A 10955-nucleotide genomic window follows, 5' to 3' on the forward strand; every position below is an offset into this window, starting at 1 on the left:
AGTGATAATAATAAAATATATAAGACATGTATATATATTTTAAAACCATTTAAAATATGTACATATATCTATTAACATACATATGCGTATATACATATAGGTATAATAATATTAATATTTAATAAAATATTAAATAATACTAATAATAACACAGTGATAGTAACAATGTAACAGTATTTTAAAAAAAAACTTAAAATGACAAATGAAGGATTAATTTAAACTTTAATTTAAAAAAGGGGGTAAATTTGAAAAATAATAAAATACGAACGGACCGATTAGAACACACAATTAACAGTGGAGGACCAAAAGAGAGATTTACCCAAACTTCCAAAACACTGCACAGCAACGAGGACCGAATTGAAACAATATTTAAATATGCAGTAAAATTTAAAAGAAATAATAAATTTAATTTAAACAACCCCAAAAAGCAAAGGACCAATCGCGTAAATGGCCCCTTTTGAACCCATATAAAATCCCATTTCAAAACCCTTTCTCTGCCATTTTTGTATTTGCCGCAGCCTCCCTTTCCCACTGCCGCTCTGCATTCCTCTCATTCCAACGACGGAATGAAGATCCCTCAACGCCGGATGCGACGGTAAGTCCTCCTCTACTCCCCTTTTCCGCTTTTATTTTAAGAAACAAGATAGAAAATAAAAAAGGAAAAACAAATAAAAAGAAAAAAAATGAACAGAACAATTACCTTAAAAAATTTGCCTTTTTGATTCCTTATTTTCGTATTTTCTTTATTGTTTTTTTCATACAATATTGCTAACCCCATTTACAGAAAACAAATGGCTTTTTATAGCCAAATATTTACAGCCAAAATAATAATTTTTTACAATTTTTTGCTATATTTCCCGTTATCTCTACTTGTTCGTGGCTCGTTGCAGGTTCCACTGGGGAGAAATCGTGCGCGGCGTGCGCAAAGGCTGCTGAACGTGGTTGCTACGAACTGCTTATGGTGACTGCTGTTTGTTTTTTTTTTTGTGTTGATGGCCACATTGCAGTTGGGCTAGGGTTAGATTTGGGTTTGGGTCAATATCTTGGGTTAATGGGCTACTTGGGTTTGTTATTGGACAAAAATTGTAAATGGTTTTGGGCTGCTGTAATATGGCCTGTTATTTTATTTGGTTTTTTAGCCAGGCCCAAATTGGCCTATTACAAAGCTGTTTAAAAATGATTTCTCACTTTCACAATAAAAAGTCAATGAACATATATCATTACTTTAATTAAAATTGTATTAATTAATTGATATTTTGGCCGCTATCTAATAAATCAAACCACATCAATAAAATTATTTACTTGATATTATTGTTAATTTTATTTTCAAAATTACATCTATGAAATCAATCAATCATGGAAGTTGAAATTTTGAATTCCATGGGCATCCATAAATCCGAAAATGATTAATTTCTATGGAGCATAAAACGGATACGAGATAAGAAACTAAATCCTATTATCTTTATCAGTCAATATTTTATAACATACAAGTCTTAATTTATGTCAATGAAAACTAATTTTTTAAATTAATTTTTTGGTTCAAAAAATATAATTTTCTTTGTATACATGATTCTATATAAATATAATTTATATATAGTAAACACATTATTTTATAAATCTTACAAATTTTAAAATTTAATTCAATTAAATTTATTTAAAAGAAACATTTTAAATAAAAGGTAAAATAATAAGGGAGTAAAAGAGTAATTTATCCAAATTATAAATAAATTTCGAGATGGATAGTGTCATGTGTGAAAAATTGTAGTGTAAGCATTAGAAAAAAAACCTCAACTAAAATAAATAGAAGATCCTATTTGAAAATTAAAATAAGGTGAGTTGATATATGATGAATTTGGAAAATGAGATGAGAGAGAATATTGTGGTTTGGAATAAATCTTGATTCCAAACTTGGAATTCAAATCTATAGTTTTTATTGCTAGTAAAACGCGGACGCTTGAATTTGAACCCAATTAAACGCTTGGAGATTTTTGTTTGGAGAATAAGACATTCATCCCATCATCATTTTCTTTTATTTGATTTGGTCATATATGACCACTCAATTCTCATTCCAATAATTTAATATCAAGAAAAAGGGAGATACGTTTCTTTATACATAGGAGTGAACAAAGAGGACCGGCACCCAAATAACATAATTTTAAACATTTCCTGTTGTAAATTTTTTAGTCTTTCCCCAATTCATAAACAAGAGCGTAATACACTTCAACTATAATTAAAATATGAATGAAAATTATGATAATACTCAATTTTTTGTGTCATCTTTTACGAAGGGTTGAATGTTGATGTATACAATTTGATAGTCTTATGTTTAAGGTTATTTTTTTATAAAACAAAAGGTTTGTTTTATAAAAAAAAGTTTAGTAAAAGTATAATTTAAAAATATTTTTGTAATCACAATTTTAAGTAATATATTCGTATAATTACAATTATAATCAATAAATGTAATACACATATGAAATTACAATTTAAATCAATATAATCATATAATTACTATTAGATCAAACAATTAAAATGTACAATGAATAACCTGATAATTAAAATATATCTAGACAATTCTTACAAATGCTAAGACTTATACTAAAATAAAATCTAGATTGAGAATCCACGAGGTGTGTTTGTCAACATTGCTAAGGCTTTATTCGTAAATGCAATTCAAACTCTTGAAGTTTTTCTAAAAGTTAATTAGGCTTCACTTTTTTTTACACCCTTGAATTGAAAAATTATAGAAAAATCTAGATTACGAAAATATAAAAATAGTAATAATATTTTTTACCATTTTTCCAAAAAAAAATAAAAATATATATTGAATTCAATAAAAGCTTGACGGAATCAAACATAATGATTCAAAACAACTTTTTACTCTCAAGTTTTTCCCAAAAGCATAAAAACCAACATGTCTTTTTTGGCGTAGCATTTACCAACTTATCAGCGTCACCATTCACTATCCCGAGAGCATGGGAAAGAAACCATGTTTTTTTAGTTCGTCTAAACTTTTTTTTATGTCAAAGTGGTGAACATAGTAGGCTATTTTTGGGAATTTTTTTAGGTCATAGATAATTTTCTAGAATTTTTTATTTTTTATTTTTATTACCTTTTTATTAATTTTATATTTTATTAATTTTTATTTTAATTTTAATTTTCTATAATTTATTTTATATTTTTTACTTTTCTAATATAAATTTGTTTTTGGGAAAATAAAAATTTTTTAATTTTTTTAATTTTCTATATTTCTAATTTTTTATTTTTTTAATTATTATCATTATTTATTATTTCTAAAAAATTTTACAAGTTTCTATAAATTTTTTTATAATTTTAGGTAATTTTTTATAATTTTTTATGATTTTTTTATTAAATTTTAATAATCATTTTATCATTTTCTATTTTTTAAAAAAATTTATACATATTTTTTGAAGTTCTTATGATTTATATTTTTTTTTATGTTTTATTAATTTGTTATTAATTTTTATATTTGTTATATTTTTAATAAATTTATAAAGAAAATATCAATTTTGCGATGTGGGACAATTATAGCATGTCATTTAGCAAACATAACCACAAATGTAGAAAAATATGGAATTGTTAGACTTTACCGATCAACCATTAAAGTGAACGATTAATGGTCCTAATTGGGTGTAGCTTTATAGTTCAAGGGTACAATTGAGTGCAAAAAAGTAGGGGATTAATTAATTTTTTGGAGAAGTTCAATAGCTTTGTATACTCTTAATCCTTTTAAGTTATAATGCAAGTAGGGTATCCAACACTGGTAGCAATGACTAATCCCCATGACCGCCTATAAACGCACTATTGTTTATAGAATAAATATAACACCAAACATATAAAATTTAAAACGGCGGTGTCCGCAAGTGTACGAGTCAAATTGTAATATAGTTTGTACAACGAAATACTTGGAAGTATTTTGAGGATCATACCCAAGGGAGGATAGAATAAATAATGAAAATGTTTTTACAATAACAAGTCTAAATAGTAGTAATTAGTTCCTATATTATGATAAACCATAGAATAAGTTGAAGAGATAAAAATGAATAAATAAAGAAAAATAAACAAATGAAATAAATCAATAAACCAATCAGGAAGATTAACTCGCTTCAGGATTTGTAACTAATTTCGGATTAGGGTTTTAGGGTGGATAAGCCATTGATTAACCAATTATTACCTCTTGGCCTCTAATTAACCAATCGAATGGTTGATACTCTCTTATCTCCCAATCTCCCTTTCTCAATAAGGATAAATTACGATTTACTCGGTTCGACTTATCTTTCGACCTCGTCTAGCCTATGATAACTTATTAGGGTTGTCAATCCTAACAATTTAAGAACACATAATTTATACCAACCAATCCTTCTCGGAAAACCCCAAATCCTCCATTAATCACATCTCCATCCACTCGTTAATCTCCTCTAAGGGATTTAGTCACTCATGTTATTCATAATCTCAACTCCGATTGAATAAATCATGTAAAGAACATAATCGATTCGAGGAAGAAAAGAGATTTGAATAATCGTAGATTTGAATATCGAATGGGGAATGGAGTAGTAAATCTTTTGATTAGAATAAAGAAATGAAGCGCATGCAAAAGAACATAAACTGAAATACTTGAATAATATAAATAAACCCTTAAATCAAAATTTATTTCAAGAGGAAAACAAGAAAGTATTGAAAAGCCAAAAAGAAAAGAAAAACTACATATACTTCTAAACTAGTAGGGGTTTTGAAAGCATCTAGGATGATTTGATTACATCAATCCCCTAATGTCTTATTTATAGAGGTGTTGGCAGGCCAAATTAGGTCTTTGGCACATCCTAGGTCTTCATATAAGTTTGATTACACGAATGAAAATAACCTTAATAAACTTGGGCAACACGTTGACATGTGTCGCGCCACACCCCTTGCGTGGCGTAACACGACACCAAAGATCTACCTTGTGTCATTCGGTTGGCGCTTTGATTCCTGGGAAGCTTGTGCATCACTCGACTTTTGCTTCCACGTTAATTTGGCCTTTATATCTCCATCCTACACACTCAATTGAACTAATTAGCACAACCTAAGGCCTATGTCGGCCTATTGGGTCACAACACCTACAAAATATGTTAAAAAACACTTATTTTATTAACTTTTTATCCTAAAGCCTAATTATTAAAAGTGAAATATAAAATCCTAAATTGCCTAGCAAACAAGCTCCTTAAGTGCGAAATTGACCCAAATTGACTGTTACATTTGACGGTAAGTCAAATAACCCTACACTTAAGTCTTTGCTTGTCCTCAAGCAAACTACCCAAAATAAAAAAAATGAAAATAAACTAAAACTGGAAACAAGAAATAAACATGCAAAGAAAAAGAAATGTACTTGAGCCGACTTGATACACAATATTAAATCGGAGCATCGACACTAGGATGATTTGCCTAAATATATAACTCTAGCTAGAGATTTAGGGTGTGTTTGCTTACCTGTAAAATTTTTTAAGGAAACCATTTTCACTGTTTTCCGTTGTTTGTTTGGTGAAAAATGAAATTCCACTGTAAAATCTTTTCCAAAACACGGGAAAAACAAACCCTTATTTTAGGAAAACGTCTTACCATTTTCATTTCGGTAAGACATTTTCCAAAGCTTTTCTCTCGAAGCCCCTTTCCCCTTTCCTCTTCCTTGCCACATCGATTGTATTGGTTATCAACCCCTTTCTCCTCCCTTTTTGCCACACCCTAAACCTTAGGTTTGCTATCCCTTTCCTTTTTTCCCTTTGCAAAACAAAAAAAAAGGTTTTTGGGTTTAACCTTTCTCAGCATCAATGTATTTTTTTTCTTTATTCTTTTTATCAGTTTATGATGCTTCAATTGCTTTTTAGTCCATGCATGTTTGGGACCAAATTATGTGCTTTAGGATTTATTTTTTTTCTTGCTTTCATTTAGGGAAATCTAAAATGGGTTTTTTTTATTTGGTTAATTCACACTTGTTTCTAGGTTGATCTTGTTGCTTTTAATGGATTTTAGGGTGTTGGTTTTAACTAAAACGTGAATCTTTGAATCGTTTGTTCTATTCTTTTCTTGCTCGAAATAAAATCTATGCTATTATTTTTTTTAATTGTTTGAATCCTTTTTTTTTATTCTATTGTGGCTTTCAATGGCTTTGGGTGTTTACTATCGTGTCTTTGGCTTTGGGTGTTTATTCCCGAAAAATTGGGTGAATAGTTTGACTTTAATGTTTAAAATGTTTAGCATTCTCAATGAGTTTCTAAGATCCTTATTAACTCTCAATAGGCAAATACCACATGAGTCGCCCATTGCTTCTCTTCTCTTGCTTTTGATATGCTCCTAGCATGATCTCCTTACTATAATGATTTATATCTCTTGCTTTTATTGTCTGATGCCACCTTTGCCTCTTAAACCTTGGACCATTGATTCCTTTTGTAGCATAGAAATGATGTTAGTTCATAATACTTATCAGATTTGGGTCAACTAAAAGACTAGATGGCTAGTGAGCTCTGTCTCAAATTAATGATCATAGAATACAACCATGAAGTTGTATAAAGCTAAGCTAAGCTTATATTTTGCACTTATAATTAATTATTTTATATGAGTGAAAACATGTTTTAAAAAATCATAGTTGAAAAAGATTAAAACAAATTAATAAATTTTTAAAAAATATATACTGTCGAAACTGTTTTTTGAAAACAAAAATTTAGTTGTCGACTTTTAAAAAAATAAAAATTGGAGTTGCCACCGATCTTTGATTGAGGTGTGATCACCTTAAAAACAATTCTGGTTTACGAAATTTGAGAAAATAGGTTCGGGAGTCAGTTACGCACGAGGAAGGGTTAGCACCCTCGCAACGCCCAAAAATAGGTACCGAATTTGATTGTTTAATGTCTTGGTGTCAAAAATTTGAAAATATTTTAAAACAGAACTTTTAACTCGTGAATGAATCAAAATAGAACATTCTTATTTCAAAGAAATAAAACATCACACCCAGTGAGTTAGGGCACAATATTTTTAAATCTTCAAAATACCGAATATTGCCTTTTGTTTTTGAAATCCTTATTTCGAGATAATAAAATGTCATGACCAGTAAGTTAGGACCCAACATTTTTGAATTCCCGAGAATAAGCTTTTATTTGAAATTTGTGGATTTATTGCAAAACAAATACTTGGCTTTCTAAATCCATCGAAAAATAATCGCAATCCAGTAAGTTAGGATACGATCTTTCTCGAGAATCAAGAATGCCAAGTATTTTGAAAATTTGTAAAATATGATGATTTTAATGCTTTGACGCAACCATAATATATATTTTCTAAAAGGCATGTTAAAAAGTTAATGTATAACATGAAACAAATACTTCGATTTAAAATATATATGTATATATATGTACAAAGTATGAATACAAATAGACATGATATACAGGTGAATTTTGCAAATATAGGTATGGCTATGCAATACCAAAGATGCATACATATTTGAAAACGTTTATGCATATATATGTACACAAAATTCATGAAAATAACAATAATAAAATACATATGAAATATATTTATGCATTTACAAAAAAAAATATAATATAGTATATTGGTAAATATAATAATGTGGAAAATACATTTATAGTAAGTTTTAAATACAGTTGGATATATATGTACATATCATATAAAAAAAATGTACAAACATGTATAAATTATAAAATATGGAAAACGTGTAACTATTATAAAATATAAATGTATATATGTATGAAAAAAACTATGAAAATAAAATAATAAAAAAACTATGTACATAATATGTATATGTATTTAAAACGTTTAAAATGTATACCTATATATTTACATACATATGCACATATAGATACAATGATAGTAACATATAATATAATAAATAAAAATATAAACTAATAATAATACAGTAATAATAATATAAATAAACAGTATCAGTAATAAAAAATTAGAATAATAAATTCAGGATTAAGTTGAAAATAAATAGAATTTAAGGGCTGAATTCAAAAAAAAAAGAGAAAGGGAGCAGATTAAAACACGCGTAACAAGAGGAGGACCGAAAGAGCAATTTACCCAAACCACCCAAAACACCGCGCAGCAATGGATTAAAATAAAACAAATTCAATATTTCATAGGAAAAATTGGAAACAGAAAACAATGATTTTGAAACGATGGGATAAAAATGGAAGGATTAAAAACGTAAATAACCCATCAATGCTTTAAAACCCTTTTCAATCCCTAATTAAAACTCAATTCCATTTGCAGCATAGTAGCCGCAAGAATTGTTTCATCCTCTCCCCTGCTCTTCACACCAAAATCCTCCTTTCAACTTCGATTTGGATGAAGCTAAACAAAGATGTCGACGGCGCGCCACCATTGGTAAGAATCTTCCCTCCTTCTCTTTTATTTTATTTATTTATTATTTTTTAAAAAAACTAGTAGAAAAATGAAACAAAAAGCAGTAAAAAATAGAATAAATAGATCACCTTCGACAATTGTTTTCTTTTTCTTTCGTATTTCTGTATTCTCTCAATACAATCTGTCCCCATTTTACAAAATAAAACGGCTTTATATAGCCCAAAAAAAGAAAAATAAATCGAATATAATTGCTATTTTTTGTTATTTCTTCTCTTTCGGACTCTTTGAGTTCGTGCTTGCAGGTGTTTGTGGAGCACACGTGGAGGAGTCCGCCCCGAGATGTGCGGCAGCTGGAGGCTTCGCTGGAAGCGAGGAGGCTGATGCTAGGGTTTCGTAACCCTTCCTTTTCCATTAATTTCGGGCCTAGGTTAGGAATTAGCTATTGGGCCCGTTATTGAACTTGTAACAAAATTGGACTAAAACATTAGCCTTTGTTTCTGTTTGGTTTTTATTTATTTAACGGGTCGGGCAGGAATTGGGCCCTACATATATATTAAAAGAAAATTATGTTATGAATATCTTATTAAGTGGATGTCCATCATAATCAAGATAAAGTTTTGATGTACTTTAAATTCTAATAGTTATTAGAATTAGATCTCTATTTCTTTTATACTTCTTATGCCTATAAATAGAGACTTTGATGAAGCATTATAATCATCCTAATTGATCAATAAAGTACATTCTCTATTGCTTCCATATTTTCTTTGTTCTTTATTCTCTCCATCTCTCTTTATTTTATAACACGTTATCAACACGATTCTCTTTTATTTTATAATATGGTCACTCCAAATCTCTTTATTTGGATGTCGATTGCCTTCTAGAGCTATTGCAATTTTAGTCTTCAATTGAGGCCTGCGCACTATGGGTAATCATTAGAGCCTTTAACCATTCAGATCTTTAGGTATATTTTACTATGATTTATTTATTATATCATATTTATTATAATTAGAGACAAATCATGACAATATGAATAGATAGATTTTGATTTGAAATCTCACGCATGTTTGCGATGGTGATTATAAAATAAATAATTTATTGAGATGTTTATAAGTCCGTCCTACTAGATTTGTTGCATTCCCCGAAGTGAATATAAATATGAAGAAAATAAAATATATAATCATGGACCACTAAAAGTGGGAACATAGTAATAAATAAGAGAACAATGAGAGTTCTCAAGATAACTCTTCAAAGGGTAAAGATAACTTATGTTATCAATGTGATATGAAAGATTATTGGCCACATATGTGGCATATGCCTAAATATTTTGTTTTTGTTAATATTCTTTGAGGAAGGATATGTGAATGTAGTAATAAATTCTATCATTATAGATAGAAAATATTTATCTTATTTGGTAGTAAAACAAACAAATATCATTTCAATATTTGATAGTACAAAATTAGTTGAAAGCTCCAGAAGAACTAATATATTAATATCTTATGATGGTTAATCCATTAGTTTTAAAAGATATTTATAATGGATCTTATATTGAGATTCTGAATAAGAAAAATATTATATTTCATATGAATCACTATTGCTATAAATATCTATTTTGAAAGGATGAAAAAGAGAGAATTGAGTTATTAATTTATATTTATTTTATAATCTTTGTGATATTCTTTTGTCATCATCCCCATTAAGGGGTTGGAAGCAAAATATTTGACTGTGAAAGATCTACATATATTCTGGAATAATTTAAAAGAAAAATGTGAGCAGTAGAGTATGGTAATTCTATCTAAAACTCATTATGGTTGAATGCACCTGAAGTTGTAAGTTTTTAAAACTGTGAGTATAACTTTATAAGTATTCAAATTAAGTTCTCAATTAAAATTACGTAGAAAAATATTACTGATGAGAACCTTGCAAGAGAACTTATTCAACTTTTCATGATTCAAATGTGCTCTTACAGTAGCAATATCATGAAAAAAATGCTTATAATTGAACAAAAGTTTTTAACCATGAAACCTAACCATTCCCTAAAGGGAATGTAGTAATGTGAAATAAATTCGAAAGACATAATCTTTAACGTGGATGTAGTAAATTCCTTGCATTTGAAGATATTGACATATTCCCTGAAGCGAATATTACATAAAATTATTTGGAAATTATATTTATTTTGTTGATTTAGTGACAATATAATATTCACATTGATTTAGACTTTTTCAGTAGTAAATGTCACAATAGCACTTATATGTGGATACAAAGTAAAAGGAATGATAATAAAATTATTAATTTGTTACAATTTAGTACAATTGAAACACAGGTTAAAGTAAACCAGAAGTTTATTGATACAAATACATTTACTACTTGACGTGACCAGTTAGACCATCCTGGATCATATATGATGCGAAAATTAATTGAAAATTCATATGGACATTCATTAAAGAACTAGAAGATTCTTTAATTTAAAGAATTCTCATTTGTTGCTTATTCTCAATGAAAATTGATTATTAGAAACTCACTAGCTAAAGTTGAGATTTAATGTCTTGCAGTTCTGAAATGAATATGGGTCCATTCATCCACCATGTGGA

General features: G+C 28.5%; 2 long non-coding RNA genes across 3 annotated transcripts; both read left to right on the plus strand.

Annotated features, from left to right (window-relative positions):
• The first annotated feature begins 256 nt into the window (after positions 1 to 256).
• Positions 257 to 1229, plus strand: LOC121225416 (uncharacterized). Its single transcript, XR_005923291.1, has 2 exons — positions 257 to 595; positions 891 to 1229. It is a non-coding gene; the product is annotated as an uncharacterized lncRNA (long non-coding RNA).
• Positions 1230 to 8200: 6971 nt separating this feature from the next.
• On the plus strand, positions 8201 to 8954 carry LOC107919676 (uncharacterized). Of its 2 annotated transcripts, none has more exons than XR_005923292.1 (2): positions 8201 to 8388; positions 8657 to 8954. It is a non-coding gene; the product is annotated as an uncharacterized lncRNA (long non-coding RNA). The 2 variants fall into 2 exon arrangements; XR_001690419.2 differs by having other exon boundaries at positions 8670 to 8954.
• The last annotated feature ends 2001 nt before the right edge of the window (positions 8955 to 10955 follow it).

The sequence above is a fragment of the Gossypium hirsutum genome, chromosome D13 (assembly GCF_007990345.1).
Source record: "Gossypium hirsutum isolate 1008001.06 chromosome D13, Gossypium_hirsutum_v2.1, whole genome shotgun sequence".
Taxonomy (NCBI): Eukaryota; Viridiplantae; Streptophyta; class Magnoliopsida; order Malvales; family Malvaceae; genus Gossypium; species Gossypium hirsutum.